The sequence below is a fragment of the Perna viridis genome, chromosome 6 (genome assembly GCF_037379345.1).
Source record: "Perna viridis isolate PV_CMFRI_1.1 ecotype Kerala chromosome 6, ASM3737934v1, whole genome shotgun sequence".
In the NCBI taxonomy this organism is placed as follows: domain Eukaryota; kingdom Metazoa; phylum Mollusca; class Bivalvia; order Mytilida; family Mytilidae; genus Perna; species Perna viridis.
The window spans coordinates 49,287,589-49,304,187 of NC_142450.1; the positions used below are offsets into that span (position 1 = coordinate 49,287,589).

Here is a 16,599-nt window from a genome sequence, read left to right on the forward strand (position 1 = left end):
TCAATATGTTAGACTTTAATTTTCTATGTTATTTCGGTCTACTCAAGAAAGATAAAAAAGTAAACTTTTATTTTGTTAATACTGCTTTATCTGTTAGAAGGTTTTGTGTTGTAAAAAGAAGAAATTTAGTCATGAAAGATGAGAAAGTTTTGCACATTATTTCTTATTTTAAATCTGTTCTTCAAAAGCATGTTAATTATGCTTACATGTATTATATACAGAAAAAGAACTTTTCTTTGTTTCAAACATATTACTTGAATGACAATCCTGTTCTGCGCATCTCTGATGATAATGTTGTGATAGACTTTTAAATATACTTATTCATATATATACTGTCAATGTAATTTAAGGACAATTTGTGATCTGTGATATGTGAATTATTGGGAGATTAGCCCAATAATTCTTTTATATGATGTTTTACTGTGAATAAAATTTTATCAAGAAAAAAAAAAGCGTTAGACTGAAGATCTAAAGGCCCCCGGTTCAATCCCGGGTTCCGGCACGGAACAATCCGGCGGCTGGCAGGATATTTTTTGCAACAGATTTTTACATCAGGTGCATAATAGTAACTCGGGCATCTAATTTGCTATACTTAAAACTGCATGTATTCAAGCGCAGAATGAATAAACCGTGCATGCACAGATGCCTGTTATATGAACCGCTGTATTATCTCTCTTCAAACAAGTCTGCCCTCAAGTTGTAACATTGACGTTTGTATATAATTCTTTTTCCCTCCTTTCTGGCGACTGACAATGGAAGAGGTACGACTTAATTTCATAATGATAATACAAGAAAATGGTAAAGTACGTGTAAACATTTTACTAACTAATATTCAGCTAGCCAGGGTGCATATATGTGTATGTATCGACCCCAATATACCTTAAATCCTTCTTTCCGACGACATGTTGGTGGTCTTGTACATGTACGGTATTTTGTTTAGCCAGCATAACCGGTCAAGTACTTGCTTTTCGGCATATTTGAATTGATGTCAACAATCAAGAATGATGCAACTTTCGATTTATGAAATCTGAAAAAGATATTATAGTATAGATCCGATGGTGATGTATATATATAAGTACTCAATTAATCTCGTCAGTCCTTGTCAGCCGGAATAGCTCAGTTGGGAGAGCGTTAGACTGAAGATCTAAAGGCCCCCGGTTCAATCCCGGGTTCCGGCACGGAACAATCCGGCGGCTGGCAGGATATTTTTTGCAACAGATTTTTACATCAGGTGCATAATAGTAACTCGGGCATCTAATTTGCTATACTTAAAACTGCATGTATTCAAGCGCAGAATGAATAAACCGTGCATGCACAGATGCCTGTTATATGAACCGCTGTATTATCTCTCTTCAAACAAGTCTGCCCTCAAGTTGTGACATTGACGTTTGTATATAATTCTTTTTCCCTCCTTTCTGGCGACTGACAATGGAAGAGGTACGACTTAATTTCATAATGATAATACAAGAAAATGGTAAAGTACGTGTAAACATTTTACTAACTAATATTCAGCTAGCCAGGGTGCATATATGTGTATGTATCGACCCCAATATACCTTAAATCCTTCTTTCCGACGACATGTTGGTGGTCTTGTACATGTACGGTATTTTGTTTAGCCAGCATAACCGGTCAAGTACTTGCTTTTCGGCATATTTGAATTGATGTCAACAATCAAGAATGATGCAACTTTCGATTTATGAAATCTGAAAAAGATATTATAGTATAGATCCGATGGTGATGTATATATATAAGTACTCAATTAATCTCGTCAGTCCTTGTCAGCCGGAATAGCTCAGTTGGGAGAGCGTTAGACTGAAGATCTAAAGGCCCCCGGTTCAATCCCGGGTTCCGGCACGGAACAATCCGGCGGCTGGCAGGATATTTTTTGCAACAGATTTTTACATCAGGTGCATAATAGTAACTCGGGCATCTAATTTGCTATACTTAAAACTGCATGTATTCAAGCGCAGAATGAATAAACCGTGCATGCACAGATGCCTGTTATATGAACCGCTGTATTATCTCTCTTCAAACAAGTCTGCCCTCAAGTTGTGACATTGACGTTTGTATATAATTCTTTTTCCCTCCTTTCTGGCGACTGACAATGGAAGAGGTACGACTTAATTTCATAATGATAATACAAGAAAATGGTAAAGTACGTGTAAACATTTTACTAACTAATATTCAGCTAGCCAGGGTGCATATATGTGTATGTATCGACCCCAATATACCTTAAATCCTTCTTTCCGACGACATGTTGGTGGTCTTGTACATGTACGGTATTTTGTTTAGCCAGCATAACCGGTCAAGTACTTGCTTTTCGGCATATTTGAATTGATGTCAACAATCAAGAATGATGCAACTTTCGATTTATGAAATCTGAAAAAGATATTATAGTATAGATCCGATGGTGATGTATATATATAAGTACTCAATTAATCTCGTCAGTCGTTGTCAGCCGGAATAGCTCAGTTGGGAGAGCGTTAGACTGAAGATCTAAAGGCCCCCGGTTCAATCCCGGGTTCCGGCACGGAACAATCCGGCGGCTGGCAGGATATTTTTTGCAACAGATTTTGGGGTTTCCGGTTTTAGACGACGGCCACGTTTTCTGAGCTGGGTGAAAAATCGAAAAGTTTTTCTCGTTTTTACGAGTCATCCGCACATGTGGATATTCTTTTATTGGATTATTAACCTTAACTGTGATATTAAATAAGTATTTGTGCTTTTTATCAACCTGAACTGTGTTTCCTCCCTCCACCATGTCGGGTGGGAGGGGAGGTCGAAAAACCCTGAAAGAACTTACTGTGTTTGTTGATGTTGGAGACAACAAATCTGTATTAGCCGGTGCTGTTATTAAAAGTGTTGAAGAAGCAGTCGGAGAAGGAACAGTTGCTGCGTGTGTACCGAAAAGTGGAAACGGATATGAAATTACTTTGTTGGATTACGATGCTTTGGAACTTATCTGTGACACTGGATTTAAAATCAAGAACAATACGTTTAAACCAAATGCCATTTTCTCAAAAGAGAAGCTGGTAAGTTTTTTGAATGTTTCATATTATGTAACTGATGAAGAAATTACTAAAAAGCTAACAGATGCAGGCTTAGAACTTGTTACTTCTCTGAAACGCAGGATGTACCCTGGCACCTCGGTGGCGGATGGTACACGTTTCGCAGTAGTCAAATTCCCTGGTGAAATACAGAGCTTACCATATTCAATGAAGTTCTCAACTGGCATAAACTCTTTCGAATATATCCGAGTTGTACATGACAACCAGAAAAAGGTATGCACGAAGTGTTATGAAAGTGGTCACGTCTACGCCAACTGTCCAGAAAACCGATGCTTTAAGTGTTATAGAACTGGTCACCTAGCAAAGATGTGTAACACGCCACCGTGTAAAACCTGCAACAAATACCCCCACAAGTGTAACTGTACCCCTTGGGGGGAACATTCACGGCCAGAAGCCGAGATTGATGAGGCAGAGCTATGGCAGACGAACGGCGGAGATACGACCTCGGATGATAATACAGAGGAGGCAACATTGATGACAGCTAATGATGATACAGTCGACACTGGTAGCGGTGATGTGCAGGACGACGATGATACACTTGACATTGAGGACATTTCAGATATTGAAACAGACAATTGTGTGAATCTAAAGAACATTATGAAAGAACCAGTTTCAAATATGGACACTGACAGTGTTGGTAATATTGATACTTGTAATAAATTTGGGGGGTCTGGGTTTCTCGGGCATCAAGGGACAGCCTCGGATTCTGGTATTCCTCTTTTTACTACAGATTTTGCATGTAAGTCTGATGATAAAGACCAAAATGACTCCGAGTCTGTCCTAGAACTTGAGAAAGATAAGTCTGATGAAGATTGTGAAAACCCTAAGAAAATTTGTAAAATGGGGTCAGGTCATATTCGAAGAAGAAAGATGGTAACAGGTCCTTCACTTACTGCTGAGGACATTAAGAAGTTGAAACAAAATCCTAGACACAAACTTTCCTGTTAAGACTCCACCTTCATCGTCATAAACCCTTTAGCAGCCTTCCTCCTTATTACGATGGTTAATATTGTATCAATTAATGTCAATGGTCTTAGAGATTTGCATAAATTTGAACTGTTTAGTACATATTGTGAAGAGAATAAGTTTGATATTATTGCTATTCAAGAAACTTTTTGGGACGAGTCCGTTCAAAATAATTTAAGTAAATTATGGAATGGCAAAATATATGCCGAATGTACTGAAACCCATAGGCAAGGTGTTGGATTTTTAATTTCAAATAGATTAAAAGATAATGTTTCTTATGTAAAAAGTTTTGACGGCAGGTATCTACATATTAAGTTAAAAGTTGACGATAGAGAATTGGATATAATAACTTGTTATGCTCCAAATGTCGCGAAAGAAAAGGTTGCCTTTTTTGAGAAAATATCAAAAAATATCCCCATGTCAGAAAATACCATTTTACTCGGAGATTTTAACAACTCATTATCTAAACTCGACCGCCCAGAAAGGTCAGTTCACATAGAAGATAATGCTTTTAAATGTTTAGTGCAATTATGCGAGACCCGTGATATTTATGATATTTGGAGAGCTAGAAACCATTCAGTCCGTTGTTACTCGTGGCGCAGAGTTATTAGTGATAAATTATGCCAAAGCCGTATAGATTTCATTTTTATTTCTAGGGTTTTGTCACAATTTGTCAAAAATGTTTATTACAAACACAATACGTTTAGCGACCACTCCGCCGTCGTGATGCGTGTCGACTTTGTAGATGTAGAGCGTGGCCCCGGCCTTTGGATTTTCAACAACATGTTATTAGAAGACGTTATGTTCACTGAAAAAATTCGTACTTTAATCGAAAATGAAAAGAAATGTCACTTATATAATAGTGAACCGCTGGTGTGGTATGATAATTTAAAATTCAAAATTAAGCAAATTTCAAAGCTTTTTGCTACGAATAAAAGAAAGGCAGAAAAGTCAGAATATTTTAAACTACAGCGTGAATATGAAAAAATGTCCCTCCAAGCGGCAAGTAATATAAATTTTAATGTTACTAAGTTTGAAGAAACCAAAATGAAACTTAAAGAGTATGAACATGATATATGTAGAGGTGCCATTCTCAGGTCCAAAGCCCATTGGGCGATCGAAAGCGATCGAAACTCTAAGTATTTTCTTGAATTAGAAAAGTTTAGGCAAAACAATAACTGTATAAAAGAACTCAAAACTCCCGACGGTAACTTACTCACAAATACCGACGACATTTTGAACGAAATCCACAGATTTTATAAAAACTTGTACTCTTGTACTGAAATTAATAAGGATAAGGCAGCGGAGATACTTGACTATATTTCCGAAAAAATTACAGAAGAAAACATGCAAATATTGGAATCTGAGGTAACTCTAGACGAGATTCGTTCGGCCTTATTCGGGATGGCTAAAAATAAGTCACCTGGTCCCTGCGGTTTAACAGTTGAGTTCTTTTGCAAATTTTTCGATTTATTTGGTGAAATTTTTATGAAGATTTTCAAAGTTATAGAAAATGAACAAATCCTTTCTAGATCTATGCGCCATGGTGTGATAAATCTTGTTTACAAAAATAAAGGAGATAAAAATAATCTTAAAAACTTTCGTCCAATTTCATTACTTTGCGTCGATTACAAAATTCTGGCAAGAGTTATGTCGAATCGCCTAAAAATCGTTCTGCCTAGTATCATCTCCGAAACACAGACATGTTGTGTAACCGGTCGCGATATCGCGGATACAACATCCAGCATACGAGACATTATAGAAGTCATTGAGAAGGACAACTTAGAAGCGTATTTGATTAAGGTTGATCAAGAAAAAGCATTCGATCGAGTCGATCACGAATATCTCTATCTTGCTTTGGAAAAATTCGGATTCGGGCCAAATTTTATTCGTTGGATAAAAATTTTTTATAATGACGTAAGCGGCAGTATTAAATGCAACGGATTCCAAACTAAATACGTAAAAATTAGAAACTCAATTAAGCAGGGTTGTCCCGTTTCTGCTCTCCTGTACGTCTTGGCCGCTGAACCTCTCGGACAGGCTATATTTAAAAACAAAAATATTATAGGTGTTAAAATTCACAATTCAGAGAAAGAGGGTAAAGTTTTTCAACATGCCGATGATACTAATATATTTACTTCCGACAAAGAGTCTATAGGTGAAGTGTTTGAGGTCCTTGACTTATACTGTCAGGCTTCAGGTGCTAAAATTAATAAAGATAAATCAGAAATTATGTGTCTCGGAGCCGGTAAATTATCGGATCAAGAATTGTATAATCTAAAACTTAAACGAAGTGAAAATGTTACAAAAGTTTTAGGTATTTACGTTGGTAAAGATAAAGTTTCTTGTGAATATCTTAATTGGAGAGACAAAATTCAAACAATTAAGTCCATTCTCTCCCTTTGGAACAAGCGTCAGCTAACCCTCCATGGTCGCGCAACTGTCGTCTCTACTTTGATCATGTCGCGTTTATATTATACGCTAACAGTTTGTCCCCTACCTGAAATTATTAAAGTTGAACTCCGGTCAGCAGTTTTAAATTTTTTATGGAAAGGGAAACCACCTTTAATTAAATACCAGTCAATTATAGGTGCAAAGGCTAATGGTGGCTTAAACATACCAGATATTTACTTAAAAATGCAAGCATTTAGATTAAAATTTCTTAATAAATATTTAGACCCTAATTGCACTGCTCTTTGGAAAAGTGCATTTAGCTATTTCATAACAAATATCAATAATCTTGATGTTGCCGAAAATATTGTGTATTTGGTTTTAAATAACAGCCAGCTTAAGCAACTTCCGGTATTTTATCAAGAAATGATGGAATCATTCTACAGAATCAAACATAAAATCAGCTTCAAAATGGAACCAGACCAGATTTATAATATCCCAATTTTTTGTAATCCAGAGATTAAGTATAACAATAAAATGCTCCTCTTTCAAAATTTCATAGATGCAGGCTTGTTTCTAGTAAAGCACATATCCTATGAAGTGGTACCAGGTTTTCTAAATCCGAATGCAATAATCGAAATAATCCAATCGCATAATCCAGATGAGAATGCCGAACACATAGCGTTATCCTTACAAAAGATTCTCGTTTCTATTCCTTTAGAATGGCACAAACACGTAAAAACTGTAAATAATCCCCAAGGTGACAAAACCCCGATACTCAAAATTATCGACGAAAATGACAAAGAAATTTTCTTCAATACATGTACAACTAAGAATTTCTATTCAGTCATTTTATCTTTATCGTGGGAACAGCCTACGGCCGAGAAGAAGTGGGCGGAGTTTTATCCTGAACTAGAATTTAAACGCTTATACTCGCTTGTCAATCAAGAAACGTTAACGCCTGATTGCCGATGTTTGTACTATCGCATGATCCATCGCTCTATATTTACCCTTGAAAAATTAAATAAAATAGGTACTGTAGATAATGAGATATGTAAGTGCTGTAATCAATCAACAGAAGACTTGTCTCATCTGTGGGTCACTTGTTCATTTCAGAAACCACTTCACAACTATTTAAAGGATTTATTATTTGACATGTTTAGGAATTGTTCTGCAGATATTGTGAACTCTATAGACTACGAACAACTTATCCTACTAGGTTATTTGAATACTTCAAAGCTTATAAATACATACTTTTTGAACTACATGATTTGTGTAGCTAGACTTGTCATTTATAAATCACGTAATTTGAAAGTGTTTGAAAACAAAAATATCGAAACAGTCCGTTTTTTCAAATATACAATTCAGAGATACATTGAATATGCTTTTGCTTTATATAGAGTGAAAAACAAAATGAACCAGTTTTATAAATATTATCTTAATAGAAATCCACTCTTAAGACTAGAAATGGATTCACTTGTGTTTCATTTTTGATTTTTAACATTGATGAAAGGAAAATGTTCTTGCCTAATTATTGTGATTACTTGTAGATATTGTTTATATAAATACAACTTGATACATGTACAACTGTGTTTGTATGCAGAAAGCATTGTTATCTATTTTTATTTCTTCCTTTCTTCTAACATGTATTGGCTAACTTTGGCTAAATTCAAAATTAAGTATATCTAAAAGACATATATATATATATATATTCGTTGAATCTGTAAAACCGGGTATTGTCCGGTCCAACACAACCTTGTAAATATTAATGAATAAAATTATTTTTACAATGAAAAAAAAAGAGCGTTAGACTGAAGATCTAAAGGCCCCCGGTTCAATCCCGGGTTCCGGCACGGAACAATCCGGCGGCTGGCAGGATATTTTTTGCAACAGATTTTTACATCAGGTGCATAATAGTAACTCGGGCATCTAATTTGCTATACTTAAAACTGCATGTATTCAAGCGCAGAATGAATAAACCGTGCATGCACAGATGCCTGTTATATGAACCGCTGTATTATCTCTCTTCAAACAAGTCTGCCCTCAAGTTGTGACATTGACGTTTGTATATAATTCTTTTTCCCTCCTTTCTGGCGACTGACAATGGAAGAGGTACGACTTAATTTCATAATGATAATACAAGAAAATGGTAAAGTACGTGTAAACATTTTACTAACTAATATTCAGCTAGCCAGGGTGCATATATGTGTATGTATCGACCCCAATATACCTTAAATCCTTCTTTCCGACGACATGTTGGTGGTCTTGTACATGTACGGTATTTTGTTTAGCCAGCATAACCGGTCAAGTACTTGCTTTTCGGCATATTTGAATTGATATCAACAATCAAGAATGATGCAACTTTCGATTTATGAAATCTGAAAAAGATATTATAGTATAGATCCGATGGTGATGTATATATATAAGTACTCAATTAATCTCGTCAGTCCTTGTCAGCCGGAATAGCTCAGTTGGGAGAGCGTTAGACTGAAGATCTAAAGGCCCCCGGTTCAATCCCGGGTTCCGGCACGGAACAATCCGGCGGCTGGCAGGATATTTTTATTTAAGGCCGTTGAAAAATGTAACACTTTATCAAGGTCTATGAAAAATGGTGTACTGTCTCTTATTTATAAGAAAAAAGGTGATAAAAGGGATTTAAAGAATTATAGACCTATTTCATTGTTGCAAGTTGATTACAAGATTTTAGCACGTGTCATGTCAAATAGATTCAAATCAGTACTTTGCAAGATAATATCAAATAGTCAGTCATGTTGTATACCTGGTAGAGATATTGCAGATACAATAGCTAGTGTACGTGATGTAATAAATATGGTAGAAGATGATGATGTAGAAGGGTATATTTTAAAATTTGATCAAGAGAAAGCTTTTGACAGAGTGTCTCATGATTATCTCATTAGAGTATTAGAATGTTTTGGTTTTGGATGTAAATTTATTAATTGGATTAGGATTTTTTATACCGATATTCAGAGTACTGTCAAGTGTAACGGTTTTTTAACAAAATATTTTAAGATACGAAATGGTATTAGGCAAGGTTGCCCTATCAGTGCTTTGTTGTATGTTTTATCAGCAGAACCACTGTCAATGGCAATTAAGAAACATTGTAATATTAATGGAATACGTATACCTTACAGTAAAGAAACTGCAGTTTTGTTTCAACATGCAGATGATACTACCTTATGTTTGAGCGATAAAAAATCTATTGAATGTACTTTTGATGTATTTAATTTATATAGTAGAGCATCAGGTTCTAAGATTAATAGAAGTAAGTCTGAAATTTTATGTATTGGAAAAGGAAGTTTGACTGATGTTGATAAGACTGTACTTGGATTAAGAATTTGTGAAAAATGTATTCAAGTTCTTGGCGTTTATGTTGGTGTAGACATTGATGTATGTAATGACATGAATTGGAAGGATAAGATCAGAAAAATAAGAAGTATTGTTAATATGTGGAAACAAAGACAATTGACTCTATCTGGTAGAAATATTGTAATTTCTTCTTTATTGGTATCAAGAATTTGGTATTTATTAGCTGTTTCGCCAATACCTGAAAATGTACTGACAGATTTAAAGCAAATATGTATTGAGTTTTTGTGGGATTCTAAATCTCATTTAATACAATATGCAACTATTACTGGTATGAAACAAGATGGTGGCTTGAATTTTCAAGATATTTATTTAAAAATGTGTTCATTTAGATTGAAATTTTTAGGAAGATTTTTAAACCCTGAGTGCAATTGTATTTGGAAAAGTATTTTCAGCTATTTTTTGAGAAGAGTACATTGTATGAATCTTTCTAGGCCTGTTTTATTTTTGCGTTTAAACAAAAATGATTTATTATGTTTACCGCATGTGTACAGAGAAATGTTGGAAGCATGGCAGTGCATTAGAAAAGATGTAACTTTTAATATAGGAAACTGTGATGTTTATAATCAACCACTGTTTTATAATAGCTTGATGTTCGTATCTGGTAAAGAATGGGAATGTTTTATAAAAGCTGGTATTGTACTAGTTAAAGATATATCATATGAAGCTATACCTGGATTTTTGCCAGTTCAGGCAATTTTTGATATGATGAGAGAAAAAGAAATAGATGTTAATTTTAACATTGTCAGGAAATTGTATATGTTATTATTGAATCATATTTCTGCTGAGTGGAAAGAAGTCGTTTTGACAAATTGTCATTTGAAAAATGAAGAACTCTCCCAATTTTGTGTTCAATTCGACAGTAAAGTGTGTGACATGACGCTATGTACAACAAAAAGGTTTTATTCATTACTATTACAAAAGTGTTTTATTAAACCTAAATGTTATGAATTTTGGTATGAACAATATGGTATTCATGAAAGTGATTTCCGTTTTGTGTGGAAACAAGTACATAATTATTGGAAACCATCTGAATGTATTGATCTAGACTACAAATTGTGTCACAACAGGATTTTTACTAATGTTAAACTTTGTAAGATTGGAATAATAGACAGTAGCACCTGTCAAAATTGTGACTGTGAGAAGGAAACTTTATTTCATATTTTTTTGACATGTAAGTTACTTGTTAAATTTCATGATTTTATGTTTGATATTTTAGAGACACTATTTGTAAAATCAGAGGACAATTTGATACATAACTATACTTACATGAGGATATTTATGCTGGGTTTATCATCTAATGTGAAAGGTGTTAATATTCATTATGTTAATTTTTTGTTATCTATTGGAAGACTCTGTATAATGAAGCAAAGACAAATGTTCAAAAATGGCACAAGAGGTATTAACCTAATAACATATTTCAAATACACACTGAAACATTATATTAGTTATTTTTATTTCTATTGTAAATTTACAAACAGACTAACAGTCTTTGAAAAGAAGTTTTTGAAAGATAATCCAACTGTGATGTTAGAGGAAGATGTGCTGTTATTCAAACTGTGATAAATTGTATATTCTTAAGTTCTGTAACACGATGATTTTATAGATATTCTGATTTGTATTGTTATTTCGTATAGTTTTATTCAATAAAGATAAAAAAAAAAAAAAAAAAAAAAAAAGAGCGTTAGACTGAAGATCTAAAGGCCCCCGGTTCAATCCCGGGTTCCGGCACGGAACAATCCGGCGGCTGGCAGGATATTTTTTGCAACAGATTTTTACATCAGGTGCATAATAGTAACTCGGGCATCTAATTTGCTATACTTAAAACTGCATGTATTCAAGCGCAGAATGAATAAACCGTGCATGCACAGATGCCTGTTATATGAACCGCTGTATTATCTCTCTTCAAACAAGTCTGCCCTCAAGTTGTGACATTGACGTTTGTATATAATTCTTTTTCCCTCCTTTCTGGCGACTGACAATGGAAGAGGTACGACTTAATTTCATAATCATAATACAAGAAAATGGTAAAGTACGTGTAAACATTTTACTAACTAATATTCAGCTAGCCAGGGTGCATATATGTGTATGTATCGACCCCAATATACCTTAAATCCTTCTTTCCGACGACATGTTGGTGGTCTTGTACATGTACGGTATTTTGTTTAGCCAGCATAACCGGTCAAGTACTTGCTTTTCGGCATATTTGAATTGATGTCAACAATCAAGAATGATGCAACTTTCGATTTATGAAATCTGAAAAAGATATTATAGTATAGATCCGATGGTGATGTATATATATAAGTACTCAATTAATCTCGTCAGTCGTTGTCAGCCGGAATAGCTCAGTTGGGAGAGCGTTAGACTGAAGATCTAAAGGCCCCCGGTTCAATCCCGGGTTCCGGCACGGAACAATCCGGCGGCTGGCAGGATATTTTTTGCAACAGATTTTTACATCAGGTGCATAATAGTAACTCGGGCATCTAATTTGCTATACTTAAAACTGCATGTATTCAAGCGCAGAATGAATAAACCGTGCATGCACAGATGCCTGTTATATGAACCGCTGTATTATCTCTCTTCAAACAAGTCTGCCCTCAAGTTGTGACATTGACGTTTGTATATAATTCTTTTTCCCTCCTTTCTGGCGACTGACAATGGAAGAGGTACGACTTAATTTCATAATGATAATACAAGAAAATGGTAAAGTACGTGTAAACATTTTACTAACTAATATTCAGCTAGCCAGGGTGCATATATGTGTATGTATCGACCCCAATATACCTTAAATCCTTCTTTCCGACGACATGTTGGTGGTCTTGTACATGTACGGTATTTTGTTTAGCCAGCATAACCGGTCAAGTACTTGCTTTTCGGCATATTTGAATTGATATCAACAATCAAGAATGATGCAACTTTCGATTTATGAAATCTGAAAAAGATATTATAGTATAGATCCGATGGTGATGTATATATATAAGTACTCAATTAATCTCGTCAGTCCTTGTCAGCCGGAATAGCTCAGTTGGGAGAGCGTTAGACTGAAGATCTAAAGGCCCCCGGTTCAATCCCGGGTTCCGGCACGGAACAATCCGGCGGCTGGCAGGATATTTTTTGCAACAGATTTTTACATCAGGTGCATAATAGTAACTCGGGCATCTAATTTGCTATACTTAAAACTGCATGTATTCAAGCGCAGAATGAATAAACCGTGCATGCACAGATGCCTGTTATATGAACCGCTGTATTATCTCTCTTCAAACAAGTCTGCCCTCAAGTTGTGACATTGACGTTTGTATATAATTCTTTTTCCCTCCTTTCTGGCGACTGACAATGGAAGAGGTACGACTTAATTTCATAATCATAATACAAGAAAATGGTAAAGTACGTGTAAACATTTTACTAACTAATATTCAGCTAGCCAGGGTGCATATATGTGTATGTATCGACCCCAATATACCTTAAATCCTTCTTTCCGACGACATGTTGGTGGTCTTGTACATGTACGGTATTTTGTTTAGCCAGCATAACCGGTCAAGTACTTGCTTTTCGGCATATTTGAATTGATATCAACAATCAAGAATGATGCAACTTTCGATTTATGAAATCTGAAAAAGATATTATAGTATAGATCCGATGGTGATGTATATATATAAGTACTCAATTAATCTCGTCAGTCCTTGTCAGCCGGAATAGCTCAGTTGGGAGAGCGTTAGACTGAAGATCTAAAGGCCCCCGGTTCAATCCCGGGTTCCGGCACGGAACAATCCGGCGGCTGGCAGGATATTTTTTGCAACAGATTTTTACATCAGGTGCATAATAGTAACTCGGGCATCTAATTTGCTATACTTAAAACTGCATGTATTCAAGCGCAGAATGAATAAACCGTGCATGCACAGATGCCTGTTATATGAACCGCTGTATTATCTCTCTTCAAACAAGTCTGCCCTCAAGTTGTGACATTGACGTTTGTATATAATTCTTTTTCCCTCCTTTCTGGCGACTGACAATGGAAGAGGTACGACTTAATTTCATAATCATAATACAAGAAAATGGTAAAGTACGTGTAAACATTTTACTAACTAATATTCAGCTAGCCAGGGTGCATATATGTGTATGTATCGACCCCAATATACCTTAAATCCTTCTTTCCGACGACATGTTGGTGGTCTTGTACATGTACGGTATTTTGTTTAGCCAGCATAACCGGTCAAGTACTTGCTTTTCGGCATATTTGAATTGATGTCAACAATCAAGAATGATGCAACTTTCGATTTATGAAATCTGAAAAAGATATTATAGTATAGATCCGATGGTGATGTATATATATAAGTACTCAATTAATCTCGTCAGTCCTTGTCAGCCGGAATAGCTCAGTTGGGAGAGCGTTAGACTGAAGATCTAAAGGCCCCCGGTTCAATCCCGGGTTCCGGCACGGAACAATCCGGCGGCTGGCAGGATATTTTTTGCAACAGATTTTTACATCAGGTGCATAATAGTAACTCGGGCATCTAATTTGCTATACTTAAAACTGCATGTATTCAAGCGCAGAATGAATAAACCGTGCATGCACAGATGCCTGTTATATGAACCGCTGTATTATCTCTCTTCAAACAAGTCTGCCCTCAAGTTGTGACATTGACGTTTGTATATAATTCTTTTTCCCTCCTTTCTGGCGACTGACAATGGAAGAGGTACGACTTAATTTCATAATCATAATACAAGAAAATGGTAAAGTACGTGTAAACATTTTACTAACTAATATTCAGCTAGCCAGGGTGCATATATGTGTATGTATCGACCCCAATATACCTTAAATCCTTCTTTCCGACGACATGTTGGTGGTCTTGTACATGTACGGTATTTTGTTTAGCCAGCATAACCGGTCAAGTACTTGCTTTTCGGCATATTTGAATTGATGTCAACAATCAAGAATGATGCAACTTTCGATTTATGAAATCTGAAAAAGATATTATAGTATAGATCCGATGGTGATGTATATATATAAGTACTCAATTAATCTCGTCAGTCCTTGTCAGCCGGAATAGCTCAGTTGGGAGAGCGTTAGACTGAAGATCTAAAGGCCCCCGGTTCAATCCCGGGTTCCGGCACGGAACAATCCGGCGGCTGGCAGGATATTTTTTGCAACAGATTTTTACATCAGGTGCATAATAGTAACTCGGGCATCTAATTTGCTATACTTAAAACTGCATGTATTCAAGCGCAGAATGAATAAACCGTGCATGCACAGATGCCTGTTATATGAACCGCTGTATTATCTCTCTTCAAACAAGTCTGCCCTCAAGTTGTGACATTGACGTTTGTATATAATTCTTTTTCCCTCCTTTCTGGCGACTGACAATGGAAGAGGTACGACTTAATTTCATAATCATAATACAAGAAAATGGTAAAGTACGTGTAAACATTTTACTAACTAATATTCAGCTAGCCAGGGTGCATATATGTGTATGTATCGACCCCAATATACCTTAAATCCTTCTTTCCGACGACATGTTGGTGGTCTTGTACATGTACGGTATTTTGTTTAGCCAGCATAACCGGTCAAGTACTTGCTTTTCGGCATATTTGAATTGATGTCAACAATCAAGAATGATGCAACTTTCGATTTATGAAATCTGAAAAAGATATTATAGTATAGATCCGATGGTGATGTATATATATAAGTACTCAATTAATCTCGTCAGTCGTTGTCAGCCGGAATAGCTCAGTTGGGAGAGCGTTAGACTGAAGATCTAAAGGCCCCCGGTTCAATCCCGGGTTCCGGCACGGAACAATCCGGCGGCTGGCAGGATATTTTTTGCAACAGATTTTTACATCAGGTGCATAATAGTAACTCGGGCATCTAATTTGCTATACTTAAAACTGCATGTATTCAAACGCAGAATGAATAAACCGTGCATGCACAGATGCCTGTTATATGAACCGCTGTATTATCTCTCTTCAAACAAGTCTGCCCTCAAGTTGTGACATTGACGTTTGTATATAATTCTTTTTCCCTCCTTTCTGGCGACTGACAATGGAAGAGGTACGACTTAATTTCATAATGATAATACAAGAAAATGGTAAAGTACGTGTAAACATTTTACTAACTAATATTCAGCTAGCCAGGGTGCATATATGTGTATGTATCGACCCCAATATACCTTAAATCCTTCTTTCCGACGACATGTTGGTGGTCTTGTACATGTACGGTATTTTGTTTAGCCAGCATAACCGGTCAAGTACTTGCTTTTCGGCATATTTGAATTGATATCAACAATCAAGAATGATGCAACTTTCGATTTATGAAATCTGAAAAAGATATTATAGTATAGATCCGATGGTGATGTATATATATAAGTACTCAATTAATCTCGTCAGTCCTTGTCAGCCGGAATAGCTCAGTTGGGAGAGCGTTAGACTGAAGATCTAAAGGCCCCCGGTTCAATCCCGGGTTCCGGCACGGAACAATCCGGCGGCTGGCAGGATATTTTTTGCAACAGATTTTTACATCAGGTGCATAATAGTAACTCGGGCATCTAATTTGCTATACTTAAAACTGCATGTATTCAAGCGCAGAATGAATAAACCGTGCATGCACAGATGCCTGTTATATGAACCGCTGTATTATCTCTCTTCAAACAAGTCTGCCCTCAAGTTGTGACATTGACGTTTTATATAATTCTTTTTCCCTCCTTTCTGGCGACTGACAATGGAAGAGGTACGACTTAATTTCATAATGATAATACAAGAAAATGGTAAAGTACGTGTAAACATTTTACTAACTAAT

At 35.9% G+C, this 16,599-nt stretch overlaps 11 non-coding genes across 11 annotated transcripts; all 11 read left to right on the forward strand.

The window, feature by feature from the left end:
* Positions 1-1,105: 1,105 nt before the first annotated feature.
* Trnaf-gaa (transfer RNA phenylalanine (anticodon GAA)) lies at positions 1,106-1,178 on the forward strand. The gene has a single exon. It is a non-coding gene; the product is annotated as a tRNA-Phe (tRNA).
* A 603-nt stretch (positions 1,179-1,781) lies between these two features.
* On the forward strand, positions 1,782-1,854 carry Trnaf-gaa (transfer RNA phenylalanine (anticodon GAA)). Its single transcript has one exon. It is a non-coding gene; the product is annotated as a tRNA-Phe (tRNA).
* Positions 1,855-2,457: 603 nt separating this feature from the next.
* Trnaf-gaa (transfer RNA phenylalanine (anticodon GAA)) lies at positions 2,458-2,530 on the forward strand. The gene has a single exon. It is a non-coding gene; the product is annotated as a tRNA-Phe (tRNA).
* A 6,351-nt stretch (positions 2,531-8,881) lies between these two features.
* Trnaf-gaa (transfer RNA phenylalanine (anticodon GAA)) lies at positions 8,882-8,954 on the forward strand. Its single transcript has one exon. It is a non-coding gene; the product is annotated as a tRNA-Phe (tRNA).
* A 3,189-nt stretch (positions 8,955-12,143) lies between these two features.
* Positions 12,144-12,216, forward strand: Trnaf-gaa (transfer RNA phenylalanine (anticodon GAA)). The gene has a single exon. It is a non-coding gene; the product is annotated as a tRNA-Phe (tRNA).
* A 603-nt stretch (positions 12,217-12,819) lies between these two features.
* On the forward strand, positions 12,820-12,892 carry Trnaf-gaa (transfer RNA phenylalanine (anticodon GAA)). Its single transcript has one exon. It is a non-coding gene; the product is annotated as a tRNA-Phe (tRNA).
* Positions 12,893-13,495: 603 nt separating this feature from the next.
* On the forward strand, positions 13,496-13,568 carry Trnaf-gaa (transfer RNA phenylalanine (anticodon GAA)). Its single transcript has one exon. It is a non-coding gene; the product is annotated as a tRNA-Phe (tRNA).
* A 603-nt stretch (positions 13,569-14,171) lies between these two features.
* Trnaf-gaa (transfer RNA phenylalanine (anticodon GAA)) lies at positions 14,172-14,244 on the forward strand. The gene has a single exon. It is a non-coding gene; the product is annotated as a tRNA-Phe (tRNA).
* Positions 14,245-14,847: 603 nt separating this feature from the next.
* Positions 14,848-14,920, forward strand: Trnaf-gaa (transfer RNA phenylalanine (anticodon GAA)). Its single transcript has one exon. It is a non-coding gene; the product is annotated as a tRNA-Phe (tRNA).
* A 603-nt stretch (positions 14,921-15,523) lies between these two features.
* On the forward strand, positions 15,524-15,596 carry Trnaf-gaa (transfer RNA phenylalanine (anticodon GAA)). Its single transcript has one exon. It is a non-coding gene; the product is annotated as a tRNA-Phe (tRNA).
* A 603-nt stretch (positions 15,597-16,199) lies between these two features.
* Positions 16,200-16,272, forward strand: Trnaf-gaa (transfer RNA phenylalanine (anticodon GAA)). Its single transcript has one exon. It is a non-coding gene; the product is annotated as a tRNA-Phe (tRNA).
* The last annotated feature ends 327 nt before the right edge of the window (positions 16,273-16,599 follow it).